At 50.7% G+C, this 24,986-nt stretch overlaps 2 protein-coding genes across 6 annotated transcripts in view; one reads left to right on the top strand and one right to left on the bottom strand.

Moving 5' to 3' along the window:
• Window positions 1-23,884, bottom strand: part of LOC106748495 (ion transport peptide-like) — a 46,488-nt gene extending 22,604 nt beyond the window's left edge. For 2 of the 3 annotated variants that reach the window (XM_014627071.1, XM_014627073.1), the window contains exon 1: window positions 23,811-23,884. The gene's annotated coding sequence lies outside the window, so the exon portion shown is untranslated. Of the gene's footprint in view, window positions 1-6,346; window positions 6,821-23,810 lie in introns of those variants that run through there. The other variant, XM_014627072.1, reaches the window with a different exon arrangement.
• LOC106748491 (peroxisomal leader peptide-processing protease) overlaps window positions 1-24,986 on the top strand; it is a 73,394-nt gene that overhangs the window by 26,913 nt on the left and 21,495 nt on the right. The window lies entirely within an intron of this gene.

Below are 24,986 nucleotides of genomic sequence, written 5' to 3'. Positions count from 1 at the left end.
GGACGTCCATCGACCGACTATCGGCGGTCATGTGGACGAGAAATAGTCTTTTCTCGACAAACCTGCCCAGCTCGTCCGTGATTTTTTCGTCTTCCCGTACGTTCAAATACGACACGATACGAGAACCCCCACTGGATTCGCGCTTCGTCCGCTCGATCGAAAGCGGATAACCCGCGACGGAGCGTTTTCGCGACCGGGAAGGAATAATCTTCGCGATGCCTAAAGATTTCGACGGGCTGCTTTACCGAGGATCTGCCCTCGAGTGGCATTGCGCGAGCGAGCGTGCGAGAGCACAGTCTAACGCGATTCCTCCCGGCCGGCTCGCCAAGCAAACTGTAAAACGCGCGCCGCGGCAAATGCATTCCGCGTTCTCTTTAAATAGCAGCGCTCGATTGCCGGGAGCGCGTTGCCGGCGCGCTAAGTAAAGGACGCCGCGATATTTGCGGATCTCCCTGAAGAAATGTCAGCGTTCGATGAAGCGGCGAGTGGCCTCCGGCCGCGGAAATTATGAAACTTCTCTCTCTCTCTCTTTCGCTCGCTCTCCCTGCGACCGCGTTCGCGGCGGACTTGATTGATCATAATACTTTCTGCGGCGCACGCGCTCGCGGATATTTGCAGTATCGTCCGTTGTGGCTCGTCGGACTCTCTCTCTCTCTCTCTCTCTCTTAAAAACAGGTTGCCCAGAGTTTGCTCCGTACAACTTATAATTATAGAATTGATAAATCCGTAAAATTAACAAGAGCCACGCCCGATCTGCTCGCTGTCCCCGCATGTATAAGGACTGAAACCTGTAACAGATCCTTCCCGGTAATCTCTGCTTGTTACTGGAATAATTTACCCTGCTAATTTATCTTGCCCTACGTAGTCTTGACAGTCTCAGTATATTCAGGATTAAACTTTACGATCGTCTTATTTTGTCTCGAGTCAGTTCTAATTCCTACCATAATTTTTCTTTTCTTTCTCTTTTCATTTACTGATTTTGAACTTTTTGCATCTCCACTGTCTTCGCTTTGTGAATTTCCTCTGTATTGTTATTAATTGCCAGTGCATAACAAATAAATATTTCTTTCTCTCTCTCTCTCTCTCGTCCGCGTCTCACTCAACAAGCGTGTTCTTGAACACTGAATTACGAGATGCTACGATATATATATTTCGCGCGATCCGGCCGACAAGTCGAATAAAACGACGCGCGAATAAAAACACGAGTAAGAACATTCGCTCAGCGGATTGTTGATTCACGGAACATCGGCCGCTACGCGAAATCGATCTCGTTTACCGAAACGCGTCGGGAACGGTAAATCCGTCCTTTTTTCTTTTCCTTACTTACCGAGGGAGCCGGAGCGCGTACGTAAAACACGAAGGAGATACCGCGTCTCCTTTTCTTTCTCTCTCTCTCTCTCTCTTTCTCTGCGACTCCTCGGCAAGCTGGTCGCGGATATCGAATCCTCGCGGCTCGAACATCGCAGGAGGCTACGAGACGATCGTAGACGCTCGACCTATTCTGGCTCGGTCACAAGAAGAAAGAGAGAGAGACGGGAGAGAATTCGTCGTCCGTGGCCCCGGTCGTGCTTCCGGGAAGGCCGCGCACAGGTCAATCGGCGGCCTCTCTCTCTATCTCTCTCTCTCTCTCGTGTACACTCCCTTTTCTTGTGTTCGATCGTCTCTAAAAATAGAGCCATGCTCAGCCGTCTCTGGAGTAACTCCGGAGAGGTTATTCGGCTGATGCGTTCTGCCCGTATCGCGTCTACACGGGACTATCTGGGAACACGTGGTGCCCCACTCGAAAGATCTGAAAAGCCGCGGCACGAAGAATCGCGTTGCTAACGCAGAAAGCGCTCTCGCAGGGGCCGATGAGTGACTTTGATGGAAAGCATGCCACAGGTGTCCCATCCTCTCCCTCCCCGCTCGCCTCTTCTCTGTCCCTCTCTCTCTTTCTCTGCGGCGAGAGATTTATGCGTCTCGGAGAGCGGATCACGAGATTACCGTACGCGAGGTCCGGGATCACGGAATGCCACGCCAGTGCCGGCGATCGAAAATCAGTTTCTCCGTTTTTCGTCCGATTTAATGAAACGTAGCGAAGACGTTAAGGTGTAGTTGTCCCTGAGCAAGCGGACTTAATATCAGTCGAGAAAACTCACTGCAGCGACACGGACGATACCCGACGCCGTTTTACGATCGGTCTTTCTGAGATGATCGATTTCCGCGAACTCGCCTGAAAAAGAGTCGACGTGAAATTTCGTCTCTAATAAGTGTCATTTCGAGAGAAGCGAGTCTGACGGGCGGGAGGGGGACAGGTTTTCGGATATCGAGGAGGAACTTGAGAAAGAGAATGCGTATCAGAGAACTAGCCCGGATGTATGACGAAATTTTTCACGACGATCGACTCTCCGAGCGGTCCGGCTTTTCACGAGTATCCCCCGAGAACAAACACTCCATTGACAGGACCTTCGTCAAATCTGAGACGGGAGGACCGTCCACCTCCGATAAGATCACATCCTGAACTATTGCGTCAGGCGATCCCAGGGGCTTGCCTGCCTGGGAACTCGAATTCTTCACACCTGTTAGATCGCCACGCATCGTAGCTGCATTCAGGCCGCGTTTAACGAGCGACTAAAGCTGTACCGTCGAGGGAAGAGGAACGCATGCACGCCCGCACGTACGCACGCACACGAGTAGGTCGTCGTCGTCGGGCTCACGTTTGGCCCTCGCCCGGCTGTGCGAGAGCAAAAGATTCTCTGAATGAATTCTAAAAATAGACCGCCACAACACGCCCTTCCCTTTCACCGTTGCGCTTCGCCTCGTCCCGTCTCGTCTTCCTCCTCGGTGTGTTCGACGCGCGCGCTCTTCTGCTTCCTTCCTCCCCTTCGAGGTATCAATTCCGCCGAATGTAACTAAATCTATCGCGCGGTCGCCGGATTCGCGCGTGTATCGCGGAAACGACGATTCGCGGGATCTCGATTTTTCACTCGCGTATGCGATTCGCCACTCGATCGCAGCCTCGCCTTGATAGAATATCAGGAGTGTCTCGTAACTGAATCGAAACTACACTGAGAGAAATTATAGTTATTTCCGGTTTCAACTTTTACCTTTCCTACGATTTAAATCACAAAAATATTGCAGTAACAATACGCGCATAAAATTATTATTACTGACACTGTCCGGTAACATTTACAACGGATTATTTAAAACGGACTATAATTATTTCACTGTGCTAGTTATAGTTACAGATGCCAGATATTTTTCTCGCTGTGTGAGCGCTTTTAAAACACCGTCTCTATCTGTTTCCCTTCTTAAATCGGCGAGTTCCAAGAAATCTAGCTAATAAATCGCTGGTTAAATGCGGCTCTCGGCGCAGATATCTCGTTCGGCGTTTCAATGCAGTATTAATAACGAGCATCGATCGCCCGTATATGTGAAATGTGCGCGAGTGTGAAAATAAAACGAATTAGAGCTGCGCGCTCTGAAATAGCGACAGGGTTTATTTGGAATCGATGTGATTTAGCGACGATCCGAAGTCGGGATATTTATAGCCGTTGTAACTTGATTAGCCCAAAATAAACGCGATCTTGCGATTTCTCCCGGACAATATATGCTTCCACGCATTTCCGAAAACATCAAGGCATCGTGCCTCCATCTCGCCATTCAAATCCTGTCTATCACACCGAATTAATGTCGACTCCACTTGGTTCTGTATTCTTTGCATTCAGAGCGATAATTTAATTCGATCGATCGAGGTAATACCGTAAATCCAAAAAGCACAAATAGTAGTTTCATCCGACTAGGATATACAGTAGAAAACGAAGAAAAGAAAAGAGAATCCTCCGAACGCGGCGTGGGTGGACGGACTGCGCGACACGGTCCCGATTTTGATCGCAAGCCCACGATCGATCTACAGAAAAAGCGCATCTCGTCCTGGCGAGCGACGAGCGTGGGCCGCGATAGAAGGACAAGGAGAACGAGTGACTGAAAGCGAGCAAGGAGGCCGCGCGCGCTCTCGCACACGTGCGTACGTGCACGTGTTGGTGTGTCTTAATCGCGGTCCATGGTCGGTCACCTAGCGCATGTAGCTGTGCTTTCGCCTTTTCCCAGCCCTTTTTTTTTTTTTTTATCGAAACAGCCGGTGCAAGAGAGCGGGAGATTTTCGTCTCATCGACACGGAAAACGCGCGAATGTGTGTCTCTATTCGAGACGCGTCGTTCGGCGAATTAAACCGATACTGTTTCGCCGATACGAACGAACGAAAGGAAGAACGGCGAACAGATAACAAGCGTTCCCGATTCCACAGTTTTCGTTTACACAACGTCATCTGATTTTGTCCATTGGAATGGCCGGCGTAAAATTAGTGCAAATCGCGACGCAATATCGCGATATCGCCGCGGTTATCGAGTTTCCAAACACGGCTTCTTCTTTCTCGCTCAGAACTTAACGAGCGCGAGTATCGATTGTTGTCCCGGGAAACCGAAGCGTCGAAGGAACATTCCATGTGTGCCGATAACGCAACGATAGTGAGAAGAGTGAGAATTATACAAAAAAAAAGGGGGGAGGAAAAATCGCGATACGGAAATAACGTTGTGCAATCAGAGCGGATTTGGTTGCGAATCGCGCGATAGAGAAGGTGCGAACGAACGTAGGAACGAATACGAGAGAGCTTTCGCTGTTACAGTTCGGAAGACGTATAAGCCGTAACGAACGCGAGCGGCACGTTCGGTAGGATCCGCTCATGAAGCGGCGCATCAAAGAAAGTTCGCGCGCAATGCGGACGCGAATACACCGCGCGTTCGTTGTTCACCATTGCTCGCTCTATGAATCCGCGCGTTGTTTCGCTTTCGTACGCGCGCGGCTATTATTACATCTCCTCTTTTCCTTCTTTTCATCGCCAAATTCCAGTGATTCGCCGGGTCGACAAGCGAACAAGTTTTGTCGTTTAACGTAGAAAGAAAGAAACATTCGTGTTCGTCCGCTCGATGTAGACCCACCTCAAGATGACGCGACACCAGACAGAAATTAACACCGAGATATCCACCATCCGCACCCTTGAATGCTCGAGTACCGCGCGAATGCGTAAAGGTCAAGTGCACGAGGAGGGGTTAACCGCCGCTCTCTTTAGCACTTCAAATTACACGCTAACTGTTTTAAGTGAGATCAACGCGTGTCGCGAGGCAAGATGCATTTTTCCCCTTTCCCCGAGATACCAGGACATATCGCGAACGACATCTTCGAACAGCCCGAGAGAGATCGCGGGGTGCAGAGGGGAAACTGGCTCTTTAAGCTCCTGAAATTAGTTCGCGATTTTCCCAGGTCTTGGAAAAGTTGCACGAAATGTCACGAGAAACACCCGTCGGATTTCGGAATTCGTCGAGAGACAACGCGTCGTGAATCTTCCATCCGGACTGTTTCGAAATCAATTGTCGAGATAAATATAATCGTTCAGCACCGTGAATTCCGTACGTTACTCGCACCGCCGATCCTTGCTGGCTCATAAATATTTAAGAGATATTTTCTAAACAGATGTATAATAATCCGATAAATATGTATATGAATTCGGTCATCGGGTGATTCATGTGAGACGTGCCGATAGAAGTCAATTCGGTCGGGACGGTTTCGGTATTTTTTGATACATCTTAGAATGATACATCCGAGGGGAAGTTTAACAGGAAGTTCCCGTGCGGGAAGTAACGTGCGGACACGAGCGACGCTTCTCGTTTCACTCGACCACCTGTTTGCTTCCTTTGCTCTTGGCCCTCGCTTCGATCGTACTGAGAAAACACGACGTGCTAAATCTTTCTATCCGCGTTTTTTACGGCCACACGTTGACAACGATCCACGAGATCAGAGACCGTTTCCCGATATCGGAATACCTTCGAGACTGAGAACGATTCTCGGTTTGCCAATTGCTGCGAGGATTTCCTCTAACCGAAACACTTAAATCTCGGAAAAGTCGCGAGGGAATTTCGTATTTCTCACGAAGCAGAGTACGGAGCGTCATCTTCGTCGGCTCAATATCGAATGGCCGAGAGATGAATCCTCGTGAGAGCGGCGGTCTCGTGGAATGGCGAACAATCAAAATTTGCCGCACGTCCCGGCAGTACTTTCATCTTTGCAAGCATCGAAGTCCTTTTCTCGCTGCACGTTCCCGCTGAAGCGTCGCCATGATTAACAAACTATACGCGGCGTCGTAAAATATTTAACAGAAGGCCACGAATGCGAAACAGTTGTCACGCATGTCGGGTGTCGCTGATAAGATCGTAATATGAACAACGCGTCTAACAGGCCGAGCCGCTTCTCGAATGTCGGCCTGCGCATCGCGAGATTTTTAACGGGTAATGGGGAGGGGAAGGGGACTTACTTCGTTGTTTGTTTTCGCGCTCGGTCCTGGCTTATCTCGCGCGTCTCTGGCTCTCCTTTCGCCGGTGTCCAAAGAAACTAGCCTCTCTCTCTCTGTCTCGCTCTTCCTTCTCTATCTCTCTTTTTCTCGGCTTTGCTCTTCCTCGATCACTTAGGCCTCTCGTCTTCAGTTCTCTCACTTTTGGCACTCGCTCCCACGATCGTTCGCGACACGCGACCCCGAGATGAGCTGCAACGACGAACACTGGGCTGACGTACGCGGAAGAACCACTCTGGATCTCCTCTGCTTGTCCGCTCGTCTCTCTACAACGCGATCTCGAGCGCTCCGTACATACGACGTGTGCGTCGTGCGTGTCTCTGCCGAAAGGTCGCAGTGGAAAATCGAAGGATGATCTCGCGAGATCTCTCTCTCTCTCTGATGTGGTTGCGCGGTCAGCGGCGGCGCGACTTATCAACGTGCGTTATCCGCGCCCGCTCCCTCTCTATACACGCACCTCGTGCCTGTGTGTGAGCGTCTCTCTTTCTCTCGCGTGCGGTGTATATACGTCGAGGGGCTCTCTCCCTTTCTCTCTCTCTCGCGTTACGCGGCGTACTGCGGCGCTATATAGAGACGTGCGTGTGTACGGTAGTACCGTCGGCGGCGAGTAAGAGAGATGCGTCTCTCGTGGAGGCTCGAGCTAACATTAACTAGCGCGGACTGCAGCCGCCTTATAATATGGCCCGGCCGCGAGCCAATGGGATCCCGCGCTCCTTGCCAGACCCCCACCGACCCCCCGGTCCCCTCCAACGTCGGTCGCTCTCGGCGGACCCCCCTCGCGCTGCTGCACTACCGCCACCTCCTCCGTCGCCTCTCTCGTCCCTGCGCGCACCCTTCCTCGGTCCACGCTCCCTCCGTCGTCGTCCTCCGTGAGAGACCCCCCGCGTGTTATTCGCGATTGTCGTTCCTCCTTCGCCCTCTCGTCTCCTCGTGCGTGCCTGTGTGCGTCGAGCCTCTCTTTCTCTCCAACGCGCTTTTTCCTTCTCCTCTCGCGTGTCTTCCTTTTTCTTTCCTTCGCGAGCTCTCCTCGCCTTTCTTCTTTCGCGTTCGTATCCTTTCTCCTCCCCCTAAGCGCGTATCAACGCGTCCTCGTCGGTCTCGTTGGCTTTCCTTCCTCGCTAGCGTACGTAGACAAAAGACAGAAATGCAGAGGGAAAGAGAGAGACGACGGTCCGAGGCGGGGAAGTCGAGCGGGAGAGAGAAAAAGAGAGAGGGACCGACTCGCGCGTCGGCTCTCGACATGGGTCGGGGACCGGGGACTCCCGGAACGAGCCCGCACGCTATAGAGCGCTAGAGAACGCGGTTACGCGAGCGCGAGTAGCCGCGTCCTAGCGGAGAAGAGAGCGCTTCCTTCCGCGACGCCTTCCGGATCGGCGAATTCGATCCAAGGTATCTGTCTCTCGGCTCGCCTTCGCCGAATCTTTCTTTCTCTCCGATCCTCAAAGCGACACCGCGTCATTGAAATCGGTTCAATGGTCGTAAAAAGTCGCTATGTGCCAAGGTCGGTGGATAATGACGTTGAGAATCGCTTCGGGCGCTGTTTACGAGATCGTTGACGAGGAGGCACGAAAACGGAGGGTCGTCGCGAGGTATGCGCGCCGTCACGGCCTCTTATCGTCGCGGGCGCGACCGATATCCCTCGCGAACTTGTCTAAGGTTAACGAGCGGGGCCTGCCAAAATTCCAGGCTATTTTTGACGGCCGCGCGGAGCCCGCGTGACGACGCCGCTCTCGACTTTTCGCGCTGCTGCCGCGTACACGCCGCGTTTCCGGTGCTTATTCTCTTAAAAACGACGAAAAAGGGCTCGTCATTCGCGTCGTTTCTCGATAGCACGCGTACGCGTTTGGGAGACCGAGAGAGGATCGTCTCTCGCTCACCTGTCGCGATCCCCTGGAATCCACGAACATCCGCCGGGCGAGTTAAGGTCGCGAGCAGAAAGCGAAGTCCCGGGGTAGGTGGCAAAAACCGCCGACGAATTAGGCGACCCTGAGGAGGTTCGGGAGCTGCGCAAACTCGCTCGGCGGTTGCATCAACCAGCGAGCCACGGTTGCGCGATACGCGTGCTGCCGTGGGCTGCCGCTATTAAGAGTGTCACACATAATGACACGGTGGCCCCCTCCGGTGGCTTTTTTTCCTCCCTGCCCCTTGCCTTCCCCGCCGGCGGCGGCTCGCAAGAAGAATTCCTAGGCGAGAGACAGCGATTACACTCTATTCTACTCGCCCGTCCGCCTGATTGAGACGCGTTGCGTTTTCATCTGTGTGTTAATCTCGTCCCACCTCGTCCCACCTCCCCGCATCACGTCGTCCTCGTAAATGTCTCGCCGCAAACGAATGGGCATAATCATAAATAAATCATCGATCGTCAACGAATACAGAGCTAATAGCCGGGGAACGCGAGAGAGAGAGAGAGAGAGCGGCAGAGAGCAGAGTCGGAATACTCTTGGGGAATCGCCGACGATTAGGCGCGTGACGCGCGTGACGCACTTATGTAAACAAAATTACAACACTAACTTCTCGCTCTCTCGCTCTTTCTCTGTCTCACACTTAGTTCCTCAATCGGTTCGAAGAAAGTATTTCTTCCATGACGCAGATTAGCCTTGCGATGAATCTACGTCGTCGCATAAACTTGAGTCTTCAGGGAAAGTGGTTGAATTCTCTGTTTATTGAACGAATCTACTCGAATGTATCGTAGTCTTATCGTGATCTTATCAGGATCCTTTTGAATCCGTAAACGTAGGTGAGTTAACGCCGGGAATGTATTGAAAAAAGAATTGGTAATGGACACTAAAATTTGGTGAATATTTGCCGACCAAATAGATTACTGCAACCAAACAATTAAGATCCGTATATTGTATATGTAGTATAATAATTCTGTATATTGCATATTCGGTATTCGGAATTAAATTATTGGATTGCAGTAATCAAATATTTGGTCAGTAAACATTCGCCAAACTTATTAGTATTTATTAGAAAATCCTCCTTTCAGCGTATCGACGCAACATCGAGCGCACCTTAATTCTCGTGTTCGCGTAATCACCAGTGACTTTTTAGCTCGTCCGATTTTGAGAAATCCTTCATCGTGTGCCTTAAAATTTGCAATTCACACAGAGAAAATAGACCGGTTGAATTAACATGAACGAACCGAAATGCATTATGGTTGAAGGAAACGAAATTTCTGGTTCTTGTAAGTGAAAAATTTGGTTCTTAGAACTAAAAATTCTGTTTGCTTGTTGATTCAAACAATCATTTTCTCTTCGTGCGTGACAAGTGTGTGTCGCGAAAAGAGCGCGATAAAAGTGGACCGAGAGGGAAAATGACGTGCGAGAACGAGTTTTCGGATCGAACTATAAAGCGACAGTCAACGGCGCACCATAACGAACGAGTTTTATGCCGCGAGCGGAGCGCGGGAGATAAGACGATAAGAAAGCCGGATGTTTATTGTGAAAGACATTCAGGTGGAGTCCGGTCAATCCGCCACTGTCCGAAATACCAGAGACAAATGCGAACTAAATACGAAGTAGCACTGAAAACTATTTAGCTGAATTCCAATTTAACTCTCCACTTTTATTTACCTTTGTTAGAATTAATAACAATTGATTTTTCTCGATTATTAAATCGAAACGATTTCATTCACACAGTACAAAATTTGGCGTTAAAAACGGTCAAAATTACTTGGTACTTTCCCGGTCGGCTGTTGCATTCGTTGCTTTCGCGATTGTCTTAACGAGACGCTCATAAACGAACGGATTCGTCTTTCATGGAATTAATGGATCCTTAGGGGCAGTTTCCCGTTTCACCGCCGGAAATTACAGTTCACGGGAGTCACGGAGTCAATTCCGACAATTCCGTCGAAATGTCTTTCACGAGCAAATCTGTCAAGTTATAGTCGTTCCACGTGGAAGAGCAACCGTCCCGTTTCTGAATGTAAATTTATCTTTATCAATGGTATGTATAATCTATCGTAATGCAATCATCTATGAAAGAATATTCAATCTGCCATGTGGACCGGAGTTTAGTCAACTTCTCCTTACGTCATTGCTACAATTTCTATTTCTGCATGACGCAACGGATACATCGTGCGCAGTATTCAGAATCGCGCGATGCGCGTCTTTCGCCAATTAAAACGACGATGAGTGACGTTAGCGCGAAATTGGATGAGCGTAAGCTCGGCTGTTCTGGAAATTCGGAAATACTCGCGCGGGATTCGCCGATCGACGAACCGCTGACGGTCGATCCCCCGCCAGCGCGTAAAAAACACACATACACCAATTACGCCGCACGTGGCGAATTACGCCGCGCTGCGATTCATCGTCGTCGCTTTTCTCAGAGCCGTTTTTTTCGCCCGCCGATCTTGTTTTTATGTTTGTGCACACGCTTGCAGCGACGATCTTGCATAACGTTTACCGCCGTTCACCAGCGAATCTGACGTCGAGAAAAGTTTGCACTGGGGTGATTCACTCGGCTCAGCGGCCGGCCGCGGGCGCATATTATCGCTGCGTAATGCCGGAGAGGAATCAATTAGATGCAATTATATCGTTATTATACTTCGTGTAAATTGTAACGCGCCACGTGCCTTTTCATCTTATATGGAAAGCCACGGAGTGAGACGGCGGAGAGTCCATTTTTCCGAGAGTCGTGCGATTCAAATCGACCGACATATCTTCGCCTCGGGGAATTTATGCGGAATCACTTATCCCTCTTTATTATACGCGATCGATTGAGATCCAGCATATTCCGGGAGGAAGAGATATTTCCGGCTGCGAGAAAAACGCATTCAGCCACGGAATAGCGAGAAATGTCGGAGGCCGATTTCCCAAATGACACGGATTTGATTAATTAGTCGTTGCATTGACGATGGCGATTCTGTTTATTCGTTGAGAAAAGATTCTATTGGCGCGTAAGATTTCTCTACGGGAAATGCAAGAACTTCGTTGTACCTCCGAAGAAATACTCTCCGAATCGCGGCAGATTGTTTTAAAAATCGTGGAAAAACTGTCGTGAGAAAGTTGTCGGATACACTTCGCAGCTGAATAATTTCGTTTAAATTTCGTTTTAGCAAACGTGACGTTCTTTCGCACCAACCTAATGTGAAAATTTACGCCGCTACCGAGGGACGCGCACATTAATAACTTCGTTTGATTTGACTTTCGCTAATGAAGAGTGATTTATGCTCCGTATCACTTGTAACACGCATGGCACGCAGTGTTCGTGAACGTGCAAATTTAATGTGCTCGCGCGAGTGTGCCCCCACACACACACGCACAGTAAATAAAAAAAAATACGACAAGTAGTTGACTGTTTTCAAGCTTTCGATCGTAAGTGCGAACGAACTCAACGTGCTTGCGCGCATCACGCGGGGCGAAGCAAGAGGGGTCGCGAAAAGGGAAAAGGTGGTGTGCGTGTCTGCGTCCGTTCCGTGAGAAACGCGCGCGCGCAATAAATTATTTATTCACTCGTGCGTTCAGTGGTCTATTTTTTTCTCCACCGGCCCCCTTTTCACCGATTGCTTTTCCGATTGTGAACGTACACCACCGAACCGTACGCGCGCCTCAGTACGGATTTTACATTCTCCGGGTGGTCTCTCGCTCGACACATCGTGGCGTCGTAATTTAAAATTCAACACCCGGACAGTCTGACATCTGTACGTACGGAAAGAATCGAGCGTATAAAGTGAACGAGCAAATAAGTAACACCTGTCACGTGATATTAAATTAGCCGGCAAAAATATGATTTCGGATTTATTAACCGATAGTTATGCCGCGCGATATACCTGTCTCGATACCATCTGGGAAACGTGAATTGCAAAAATGCGAGCTCCAGGTATTAAGGTGTGTGTAAATGCCGGCAGTGTACATAACGCACATACTCGATATGCCGATGATATCGGTCGTCGGTATCGCTTGACGAATCAAACGACGTAGATTCGATTCGGAGGCGGCCGATCTCGAGAACGGCTCTGACGGACTCGACGATACTCGAAGGAATCGCAGGAGGGATTAACGTGTATTAACTAGACACCGTGTATTAATCCGCGAACGCGGAACCCGATTGCGATTGATGTGTTAACGCGTCGATCGCCGCCTCATCCTCGCTCGGCCTTGAAAAAAAAAAAAAAGAAATCCAAGAGAAAAGAAAAGACGCGGATAACTGTATATCGTGTTTCCTGCGATTTCTTGGTTGCACCACGGAGGTACCGCTATATAGAGTCTTGCGCCGCAGCGAGTGAGTCCTGATTAGTTTAAAATCGTAGAAAGTATTCGGCATGATTGCGCGGCCGACTCTCTCGAATCGGCCGGCGATACGGTTTTATTATCCGCGTTTTCGGAATGCTTTAACATCGGCCGATTAACGATTAACGGGTTCGTACACTGAAAGAAGAATTTGCCAACTGTTGCTGAATATATGAGTTAAATAATGCGAGCCGAACATCTGGTGATTGCTATGAAATTGTGATTTAGTTTACAACTGTTCATGTCGTCGAGCTAAACTTTGGAAATTCATTCGGCTCAAAATGCCGCGCGCGTAATCGGACCGCCTGAAACCGAGCCGCGCCCCGATTTATTATTCCGGTAATGTTGCGTGGCAAGTCGATCGTGGGTGCATGAGAGATTCGATTTTATCCCGACTTCCTCCACCGTCAGATACATACACCGTCAATAACGGCAATAAGGAAGGAATACCGGTGGCGGCGGTCGCGACTACCTTCGTTCCGAGACCTTCTCGTGGCGCGTTAACCCGAGCCCGTAAGATTTGTGCCGCCGACAAGGTTGCGAGGCTCTCTCTCTCTCTCTCGATGAAATATTAAAATAAAATATGACGAATGTGGAGTGAAATCTCTCACGAGAATCCACCGCGAGAAACATCGGTGAGACGCAAAGAATTCGGATCTCTGGTATAATTTTTCTTCTTTTCTCGAAATTCATTATCACGATAAAGTGTGAAAGAAAAAATATTTTTGCTCTTACATACCTCTACATACTATTCTAATTTTATGTTAAATGTAAGCATGAAGTGTAAGAATTGAGGAGTAATAAGATGCGGTTTGAAAACTCGACGTGAAGAAGACGGTAAACGTTGAAAATGAAAATCTCATCCACGCGCACGCCCGTGGCGCGTCTTTTCCCTTCATACGTAATATTCAACGATTCCTCGAAATATTAAAATAGTATTAAAATGGTATTAAAATAGCGTTAGATTCATAATATTGAGAATATCAGAATTCATTTTTAGAAAATATTTACTAGACAGAAAAGTCGAAATTTAGAATCGAGTTTCTTCGATAGAAGAACACTTGTTCCTCATATCGAATCTTCTTCTTCACGGCTTCGATCCAATCAACCTGGTGGGTCAAGCGGCCGAAATCGAGCGGCAACCGAGGACGTGCTCACCTTTTCAGGAGATCATAGCGCGAACACGTCGGCGCTGAGAGCGGTGAGAGGCTCCGAGCCGACGGCGACGGCGACGAGAGAGCTCCGAGCTCTCCCGTTTAACGCGCCGGCCCGCCGGAGTCACGTACGTGCGCGAGGAGAAGGATTCCCGAGCGTGCAGCGAAGGCCCGGACTCCCAATTCAGGTTCCCACGTCTTCCCCGCGCTCGCCTTTCTTTCACTTTTCCTCGGCTCGTCACTCACCCTCCTCGTCCGGCCCGCAAGCACCGTTCTCGCTCTTGGGAGACTCGCTCACCGTAGCAGCGCGGCTCGTGAAGAACTTGCGGGGCTCCGCTGCATAATCGTCGTCGAAAAGTCTTCTTCGCTCCGCTCGTCCTTTCGATCGTCGGCGATCTCGACCAGTCCGATCTTATCGTTCCGAATTGAACAGAGAGAGAGAGAGAAAGGAAGAGAGATAGAAAGCACAACGAACGAGGGAAAATCCGAAACACAGAGAGTCACGTGACGCGCAAGTTTCCGCGAAGGATCTCGCTCCTAAGCTTCCCGCTTGCGAGGACGCTTCTCGAGTTGTTCTCCAATGTCGGGGAAAAGGAGCCTTCGCTCCGCATGACGCGTCGTCGATGATTATCGTTCCCCATGCCTCTTTGACGCCGTCTTCGTCAGTCGTCCAGTTGATCAGTCTTACGAGTCGCGGCTGAAGTCGGCTTTTTCATCACGAGATGGAGGGAGAAGGAGGCACGCGAGAGAGAGAGAGAGAGGGAGAGCTTTACGCCGAGACGGAACGACTCGCTGCCTACTTTTACAGGATCGCGTCGCGGAGGGAAGAGGAGAGATTTTCGCCGGATTCACACAGAACGGGCTCGGGGATCTTCCAACGGTTCTCCGAGTCGCTCACATAGGAAGAACTTTCGTACCGGGGATCGGGTCCGGACTCTCTGATGGGTTGTAATGTCCGTATCCGTGCCAGTCGACGTCGGCCGGGCTGATTTTCTCACGCTTACGAGGCGCGCGGTCGGGCGCGAGGACGCTCGTTGGGGCGAAAATTCAGTCCGCCGAAAACGAAGGAACGAGCGAGCGCGTTGAACGCTCGAGTGCCTCCGGGCGGGCGGCGCTTCGTCTCGCGATACTCCCGCGGGAGCTCCTCCGAAGATCCGACCTGGCCTTCTCGTTGCACGCGAGCGCCGCGAGGAAGGTCGGACGAGCGAATTCGCGATTGCGTCGCCTTCGACCTCCGTTCTCTCCCGGTGAGTCTCTCTCTCTCTCTCTTCCTCTCGCTCTCGTCTGCTCGAGATCTCGCGCGATTTCGAGGTAATCGCAGCGAGTAAACTCTCCGCCGCGAGCTTCCCGTGATTCCGGAGCGAGATTAGACGCGCTCTCGATTACTCCGAAACGCACGATGTATCGTCATCACGGCGCGGGAGAAGATCCAAGGCGGACATCTCGGCGGAGCTCGTGGATAATCGACCCCCTCCTCCTGCGACGCCTCACGCGTCACGAAAATTCCGGAACACGTAACTGGTGAAATGACAATCCCGCGAATGCGAATCACAGGAAACACCCCGTAGCGCCGTACCGAGTAGCGAAGCTGCGGTCCAGGAACCGGCGTTTCCGGCGAAAGAGACGCGCGCGATTTCGGCGGTCGCGAAAGTACAAAGGTCGTGTCACGGGCGGTTGCGCGAGCGAAGCGGGAGAGACTCGGCGGCCGCGACGAGAGCACTGACGGGCTTTTACGTCACGTAGGGTCCCCGAGCCGATGAGGGCTTTAGGTCGCGGACTCTCCTCCTCTCGCATGACGTGCCCCCGTAGGTACAGGGCACTTAACACAGTTAAGCGAGACCCTCCTGCCGCGGTGACTGGTGTGTCGGCCAGCCGACGTGACGACGTTACGTACTCCGAGCACACACAGCTTCCGCGAATAGCTCTCTCTCTCTCTTTCTCTCTCGGGCCGGTCTGCCGGACCCGTTTAATGCCGATGCGAAAATCGCGAGATCAGGAAATCGGCACGTCTATAGCCGGGTGGAATTTCCGGGGAAGGTTGGAGGTCTGTTTGGAGAGAGAGAGGGAGAGAGAGCGCGCTACTAGAGTTTCGGTAAGTTGCGACGGCGCGAACGAACGTCCGCCGTGACTCCTTTCCAGCGCGACGCAACTCTCATTGCTTCGTCTTCGCGTCTTTGTCAATTACAGATTTTAGCATTCCGCGCGAAAATCACGGAACGGAGAAACGCGTCGCGGTATAAAAAAGAGATCGAAAGAGAGGAAAGGGGAGAAACTGATCGAAGCTGACGGACTTTACGTCGCGCGATGCCGTACTACGACATCAATCATTTCCATTAACGATCAACATTCTCGACGGAGGGGAAATCCCCGGGGACGTCTTCGTAAGAAATTCAACCTCGCCGCTCGGCGGTTCCGTGACTCTTTTTTCTCTCTCTCTCTCTCTCCGCCCGCTCTTATTTTTTTTTCGTCGAAGAAGAAACTTCGTCGTGCGGTCAGGAAATGTGGATCGGCGCAGCCTCGCGGGAGCGGATGTTCGTCTAGTGTAGATCGCGGTAGAGCCGCAGCGGCGAACAACATCGGCAGGAAACTATCCTATGGGAGTGACTCATCTGTATTACAGACGATGATCTCGGCTAAAGTCGGAAGACTCACGCGCGAGAAAGGGACGGAGACGGGACGGCGAGTCAAGCACGGGATACAAGCAATTCATTCATCAATGGTTTATCCCAAAGGGAATATTTGCGCGCTCGATTCAGCGGGCTTCTTGGAAACAGGAAGATACATCAGCCAGATGCCTCTCCTGGCGAACTCTTCTGGGTTAAGCGTTCTTCTTCGGCGCTCCACCGGAGGTCTACCGCAATTACCGCGATTTCTCGCGTTCCCGTCGCTCGCGGTAGGTTTATTCCACGACGCGAGAGAGCAAGGTATCACCGCGACGTTGGCGAGTGAACTCTCGATTTCGGCCGCGCACGGCAATAACAACGCTCACGATTTTGCGTGAGATGCGATGTCGGCAGGTGTGGATAAAAAGATGGAGAGAAAAAAAATGATCTAAAGCTAAGGCGCGCAGCTGCGGCTATAAAATTTTACAGTTAAAAGACGAATAAAAAACCGGATGTAACGCGTAGATTTAATTATAAGGGGGAGAAATATTACAAATGAGTAAGTTCGCGGTCACGTGTGCGGAATATTGAAATGAAAGTTTCAAACGAGAGAGAAATATTCTCCGTCTCGGGGCGATTTCGTCGATACTTCTTCGTCGGAGTGTCTCGAAACTGGCCGGCGAGAATACTTTCCGCGTCGTCCGCGGCCACTGTCGTCGACGGCGGTCTCTTCCTCCAGGCTACGCTTTTGCCGAGCCGAAGGAGAGGCGGAGTGGACACGTACATACGCACGAGGGCAGAGATGCCGAAGGTGGCGGAGGAAGAGAAGAAGAAGAAGAGAGAAGGAGACAGAATTCCCTTTTGCAGGCTATGCGGCGGCGGCGGGTAGGACGCTATAAATAACCCGGCAGCCTCCCTGAGAACGGAAAGTAGCTCGCCTTCGAGTTCCGTAACGAATTCCCAGGATTGCTTTCTGGATCAGTGGCCGAGCGCTCGCGAGCGAGCGCGAAGTCGCGCTCTCTCGGCCGCGAGTCAATTAACGAATCGCCGCCGGAGATCCTCTCGCGGCCGACGGTGCCGGGAGTTCCGGTCGAAAGTTCGAGCGGGAGGACGACGAACACCTGCGCGTGGGAGCGCGCCGCAAAACCGCCGAGCGCTACTCGGAAGGGAATTATCCGGCCGATGTAATTCGAAGACAGTGAGAGAGAGAGAGAGAGAGAAGAGACGCGGCCGCGAGGTCTGAGCGATGTCGGGAGGGCACGACGTAACGTTACGTCGGCTCGATAACGCACATCGGTCCGATTAATGCGTGATTCATGGAAGAAGTTACGGCACACACTCGATTTACTACCGTGTCTGCATATATATTCGCCCGATTCGACCGGAACGACGATAATCCGAATTCCGGCGGGTAATCGTAAACTAAATATCTCCGGGTGCTTTCAAGTTAGGCAATTTTCACGTCTTATCATAGGTTCGCGTTAGAGGAGATGACTCGTCGGCCTGACCCCCTAACTCGTCGGAAAATTTTAGCTCGAAAATTTTTGCGCGGACAATCGCAAGTTAAATTGAACGACTGTGGAAATTAAATAGCGTTAAAAGAGACAGAGGTTACATAACTATATATACTGAGAGAAAAATATTTATTCAGTGGATACTACATATTTACTTATACCAAGGTACATATTTTTACGTTAAAAACAATATTACTATACATTTTCTCAAAACCGTAGCTTCTCGTGTAAAGGCAATTATTTGTTTGACGAATTTACATACCTTATTTTTATTTTATATATTTATGTATTTAAATAGAAGAATATGAATTTAGGTAAATATGTTACTGATATCCGCCGAATGATTTGGAAAATTTTGTTGATACTTCTTTTCTCAGCGTATCACGGAGAATTTAGCAGAGTGAGGAGTTTAACGAGCGATCGTGGTCACTCGGCGCGTATTTTCGGATTCAAGAGAGAGGTTTAAACGCGTATATTTTAATCGGATCGCCGCGACGATCGCTTACTCAGCGCCTCGTTTTACCGAACGCAAGCATTGTTTCTCTCAATGAGGCAGATATCAAGTGGCCCGAACGGAAAGTCCAGAGCGTGGGTCACCGGTCACCCACGCGTCGTGGAACGTGTTAAACGACGCCGCCTGACCGATAAACTCGCAGGCGTGTCGGACTGTCGTTTATCGCGGATCCGATTAACAGCAGCAGCGATATTTATAGCTGAACGGGCCGTTTCATAATTAGTCGTAGTTCGAGAATGCCGGCTACGCCAGTCACTCCATCCGTCGGGTACTCATACGAATATCTACATATAAATAAACTCCGCGGTATCGTCACGGTTCGTCGCATTTCAGAACGACGGATGCATGGATTTCGCCGACTGGGCGGACAGAAACGCGAGCGGCGAGATCTGTCCGATTACGAGCGGATTGTTGAAGCTTGAATAGCCGCGCTTTGAAAATTCGGCAGACAGCAAAATCGGATGGAACTTTGAAGGATAGTTTCGTCCCATAAACTTGAAGCTTTACCGATAAAAAAGAAATACGTATCTATTATTTCTAGCCGAGTTTCATCGAAATCGGAGAAGGACATTTTGCGGGTGTTCCTTTTAAGTTACGTTGACCTCGCAAGTGAGGAGAGAATTTTTCTTTTTTTCATCCTTAACATTGTTCATCGACATATTGACTGCAAATATTATTTCAAAGGATATTCAGCTAATGATTCTACTTAGAGTTGACATTTGGTCGGCATTTAACGTGACTTTATGTTCGGATGACCCCGTCGGGGAAAGACGGCTGCGACGTTGATCCTTTAAATTCGTAAGTTCGACGTTGGACGGCGAACATGACGAAAGCGGCCGACGTGATTTTGTCATTCTCGGTAAGAGAATCGAGAAGCGCGCGACGACGAGAGAGCGCGCGTGCAGTTTCCTCGCGCCGCTCGAATTACGGGCGAAACTCGATCTTCTATTCGTTGGAAGTCGCTGTCAGCGGGTCAAGATCACGCCGGAACGACGTTGTAAATGACGGGCGGGCTGTGTGTGTGTGTTTCGCCGCTGTGCACGACGACGAAATCAAGACCGGGGTGTCCGCGGGGATCGCGTGCGTTCGACGCACACGTGCAACAACGCTCCGTCGACTCGACAATTATGTCGTGATGCCGCACACGCGAGACGCTCGAACACGCACCTATGCGACATTAAATGTAAACAACGCGTAAACTGGCGCGTACATTTGAATTTTACGCCTCCGGTAGGGCTTCGAAGGGTCGAAAAGCGAGCGAACGGTCTCGGTCGCTTTTTCCTCCGAACGTTGCGCAATAACATCGCGCCGCTGTTAGCTGATTTACGTTGCCGTTGGGAAATATCATCTGTCATAATTGCCGTATCGCGGCACGATTGACCAGGGGTCGCGGGCCTATTATATCAGCACAGGTTCGCGCGCTCAATTCACGAGCGGCCGATTGACAAGCGGACCCACAATACGAGACCGTTCGTTCCGCTCGATCACGGCGGCTTGAATTCGAGCGCGTTTCTGCCTACATTGAACTTCGCCGGCCGACGACGACGGTACACCGACGGCGCTCGGTTTCGCAAGCGAGCGTGCGAATGCTCGCGAAGCGGATAACATAATACGACAAACCGGTGGTCCGTCCGTTGGAGAAACTTGTCCCTCGCGCGGAGCGATTTTGCCGAAGCGCGACGGAAACGTAATTGGTCGTGCGAGCGCGCGCACGCCTTGCGAAAGGAGCGAGTTAAATCGCTTTGACATTTTTCGCGCTGACGAAACTGCGCGCCTACTTCTCCTCATGCGCGAGCACGACGTCGACGGGACCGCGTTCGTTACCGAAACGCATTCCTCCTCTTCGTGCATCGCTCCGAACGCGAAGAAGGAGCGTCGTCCTTGCGCCGTCGATGCAGCGCGGCGGATGCAACATCGTGGTAGCGCGCGATGACGTGACGCATGTCACATGACGGCCGACCATTACCGGCTCTCAAATTCAAAGCCTCTCCTCCTCCGTGGTCTCGTGTGTCGTTCATTCAGAACTTCGCTCATTGTGCAGCGTGTGCAGAGCCAGATGCGAACGACACGTGCAACACCCCGTAAACACACCGCGCAGTATGATTTATCTCGACGCGAGGCGGTCGTTCGCGTCTTCGCGGAAGATCACGCGCGGCCGACGCGTGTCGATGTCGAATCCTCCTCCCGGCGCGCTTAACGTCGCCTATTCGCCTCGTACTCGGAGAAAATAAACTGGAAAGTTTATTCGTGAAATGTAGGCTTCATCTCACAGAAATGAACGTTTATTCCGAAATGCGGCGAAGTGAAATTTTATCCCTCGCAAATCAACCGATTGATGAGAAAGCTCGAGTATATATTTCACAAAAATATACATTTCGTCGTCACGGTTGAATTTTTTCGAATCAATAAATATGGCAAAAATGTCAGTAAGAAAAACGTCGTGAAATTTCAATTTCTTTTTCTCGGTCCACGTTGTAAAAGCAACCGGATATTCAGACGAACGTTCTCGCTCGCGATTTCCTTTCGTTTCTTCCCTCCCACGAACGACGTTCGAAGCCGAAGATCGCGGGTCCGGTCGACGGCGGCGGTTTTTCCTCGATCGGCTCGGAACGACGACGCGACGAAATCAAGACCAGGGTCTCCAGCGGGCGATTCGAGCCGAGCGGGCGGCGTAGCCTTTCGTCGGATTCCTCGTGATATCGTTCTCTCGCGACCGTGCCAAGAAGCAATTGAGGCGAATTAAAGGGACAATTAGGCATGCCGGGGGCTTCGAGCAGACAGCTGGACGCACCGAGAGAGAGAGACTTCTCGACCGACATCGGCGTCCGCGAGAAATCTTCACGCGTGAAACGTATCTCACGGCTGCGCCTCGATCGTGAAAGGAGGACCGATTTGAAAGGATCGCTTAATTCACCGTCAAATTATCTCCAAACTTGGATCGAGGAACAACGTGTCTCGATACGATCGATAATAATTATTTGGACACTAATAAACGCAAGATCGAACGATATAAGCTTTCTTGTGTCGTTTGTGAATTTTACGCGAATCGGCGGAGAATTGAGATGTCGCTTGGCCGATGAGTCCGGCTCTCCGAGTGGAAGGGTCGCGGGTGGAGGACGAGAGACGACCGGGGCTCCCCCGTTGCGTACGCCCATGCCGCGCGTCCGAAGACGATCTCTCGTCGCGCGATTCTCTCTCTCGTCGACGCGATCTCATTTCGTCGGCTACGTCATCGCGACGACGACGAGCGACAATGGAATCGCGCAATTTCATTTTCTCCTTACTGCCAGTTTGCGACGCGTTTACTTTTGCCGCTCGCTTAAATCGCGGCCGAGCAATTCCGCGCCGCGCAAGAGAGCGCGCGCTTAAGCGATTCTTCGAAAGCTGCCGTAAATACGCGCACTGGCCGACCAGACGCGGGAACAAGACGCGAGGAATGAGGGATAAACGCGAAAGTTCGATCATCGGAAACGGATCTTCGCGCTCGTTTTCGCTTTTTGGCTCATAATACGACAACGCGGATTACCGGTGACCTAAACGGTGCGAATGACAGTCACTTAAAATTGATTCGGCACGCATTCTTTTACTACAACCGCGTATCCATCTTACTCTTAGTTCGCATCTTTCGCTTTTCCGATCGGCTATAGCCCGTTCATAATATTTTTTTCTATTTTTATTGTATTCTTTCTTTCCTTTTTCTCGGAGAAAGAGGACCGTGCTTGACTGTGCTCGTTTGTGTCCAAGAAAAGTGGGCGAAAGGAACGAAATTCGCTCTTTTATTTTCCTCGTTTCTCATTTCTTGTAACGATTTTCTTGAGTAATGATACGTTTTATCTGCGCGACGCGATAAAGTCAATGTTTCTTTTTCTCACTCTCTCTCTCTCTCTCTTTCCCTCCCTCCCTCTCGCGATACTGAGGATCGGTGTGAATTAAAACCGCTTACCTCAGAGATTTTGTATTCCCGATAAGGATGTCGAAAGTTCTGATGCAAAACGCAACGCGTGTGCATCAGGTGTCCCGTATTATGCAAGCCGGCAACGTAAGTGAATGGCAATAATTCTAGGATACGTCTTAAGCTCCATATTCATTACCTCGTTTTTAGCACCAAATGCACACAACGGCTAATAGACTCGACAAAGAAAAATTCTTACACGCGACGCGATGCCTCAAGGTGCAACGCCTGACACAGTTCACACGAGGAAAATGAGATTCGAAGCGAGCACGAAAAACTAATCGACTCCTTTGCGATTAATTTCTCCCTCGATCGGAGAAACTCTGTTTCTCGGGCAACCACACATCTTTGTGCCGTTCCAGAGTGGTTTTCAGTTTCTCTTCTTTTTTTTTCTCCCTCTACGTAGTGAAAAACCATTTTGTTATACTTGTGTTAAAATTTACCTGTTAAATTCCCGACATATACGATATCCCAACGTTCTTTCGTGTATATCGTGTGCGCGACGTACACGATAAAACCGTAATGACGTAATGACGAGGCGTGTCGAGGAATGTGTAAAAAGAGTCGCGAAGATCGCGCCGGATTTGATTATTGGGCTCCTCGTGATTCCATTGACACGCGAGCGACCGGTTTCGCAATGTTCATCGTACGCACCGCGGTCGTCGTCGTCGGTTACCGGAAACTGCGCCCCGACAACAACACGATTCATTAACAAGCCGCTAACGTATAAAGCGTACGCGCGTAATAGCTTTATTATTCATAACGAATACGACAAATAGCTCGCGTTCTTGAGAGCGAGGCGCGCGCGGGTTGCGAGCGCGACACGCGTCTTGCTCCGCGGGTGTGACCTGAATTGTTTATGCCAAGGCGGTTATTATCGAACGGTCGGCAATAACCAATTAAAATAATATACGCCGAGATCGAATGCGAGGGAGAAATCCGTACGGTCGCGGAAGGTTCGCGCTTTTTCTTCCTTTCTCTCGAACGGCGTTCTCTTCCCGACGCACAAGTCAGCGTCGGAGAAGTTGATTTAGAGTTATTTTCACTATCGATTTGCCTTTTTCCGACACGTCGAATCTCGCATTTATATTGCGTGCGTTTGTTCCTGGTCGAGCAGAACTTTCGGCACGAATGCTGCGATCGATAATTCCCGCGGGGGAAAGTACACGTGGCCGCGGACGTTGCCGTGAAATACGTGCGGGGCAAATTGCGTAGATGCCATTTTAAACGGCACAATGTTGCTGTAAACATCGACCTTTTATGCTCGGCGGAGAAACCGTTTCGATGATGCAAGAGCCCGGGAGCGGATTTTTAATATCGAGATGCAACTGGGTTGACATAAGTAATGTCGCGCAAGTTCGTTAACACTGTGAGAGCGAGTCGTCCGAATTGCTTGAAAACAGCAGACGCCGCTATTTTCACCGTATCGCGAAGCGAAGTACAAACGTCGTACTCACGTACCGTGCTCAGATCCTGTCGAAGAGGATTCTCCTTCGATGGTCGTGGGGTTACTTCACGATCGCGTCTCTCGAGTGTCCGACGTCCTTCTGATTCGTGCGTCGCGACGCTCCGTGTCTAATATACACACCTCTCGACGGGGCGTCCGCGTGGTCTCCTCTCGTCCTCCTCCTGTCTTCGCCTCCGCGATCTTCATCATCCGCCAGCGTTATCGCCACATCTCTCTCTCTCTCTCTCTCTCTCTCTCGCTAACTCACCCTTTTACCACACATCTCGTATCATCCATCCCCCGCGTTGTTTCCCACGGCCGCCGCCATCGGTGAGCACGAGGATGCCCTAATTGTGTGAACGGAACAGAAATAGAGTCTGCAATCTTCCTCGTTACGAGTAATAAGTAGCCACGGCGTCGGTGTTTTTTCTTACGCGACACGGCGGAAAAATTCTTCTTTTTGATCTCCCAGTTTCATCTACCACCCCGTCGGGCTTGCTTCTTCGCGTCACCCGGGGAGCAGCCGAGTTCCCCTCCCTCCCTCTGCTATGGCGATTCCGAGAGAAAGGAGTGAGACCTGAATATACGAGTTGCAAACAGAGTCGGATGATTAACGGCAATTTTAGGGCACACGTGGACAGAGAGAGAGGGAGGGGGGGATAGATGCCGATGCGGTGAAATTGTATCCCCGGTCGACACACGTGTCGGACGACGCGGTGCACGCGTGCTCAGTGGGCGGCGGTGGCGGTTGTCGGAATTTTCGTGAATGGAGCCTCCACATGCTGGCGCGAACGATGAATACCAAGTGGGAGGGATTCGTAATTACGGCGAAGTCGCTGTGACACGTGAGTCGCGAGCCTGATCGCCGCTTTATTTGCGGCGTACGACGTGTTCTGGTACAAATGGACGCATATTCATAGTCGGCCGCGCGCTCCCTCCGTCGCGGATTTGGAATTGATAATTTCGGCTTCCCTCGACTCGACGGAAATTCTGCGTGTTTATGTTAGCGTGCCATTCGATGTGTGCCAGGCGAGGTCGCGATTTTGAGATCTCAAACTTGCAACCGGAGCCCTGTATTTGCATCTGGATCGCGGGTGTAATTTTATCTATCGCGGATTACTGTACGTGCGCGCGCGCATTTATCAGCGGCGAATCCAGCGAGACGCGTTCCCTCAAATCTCGCGAATCAG

Source organism: Dinoponera quadriceps, unplaced genomic scaffold (genome assembly GCF_001313825.1).
Source record: "Dinoponera quadriceps isolate SergipeBrazil2010 unplaced genomic scaffold, ASM131382v1 scaffold2915, whole genome shotgun sequence".
In the NCBI taxonomy this organism is placed as follows: domain Eukaryota; kingdom Metazoa; phylum Arthropoda; class Insecta; order Hymenoptera; family Formicidae; genus Dinoponera; species Dinoponera quadriceps.
This window is presented reverse-complemented; position numbering and strand designations above follow the sequence as displayed.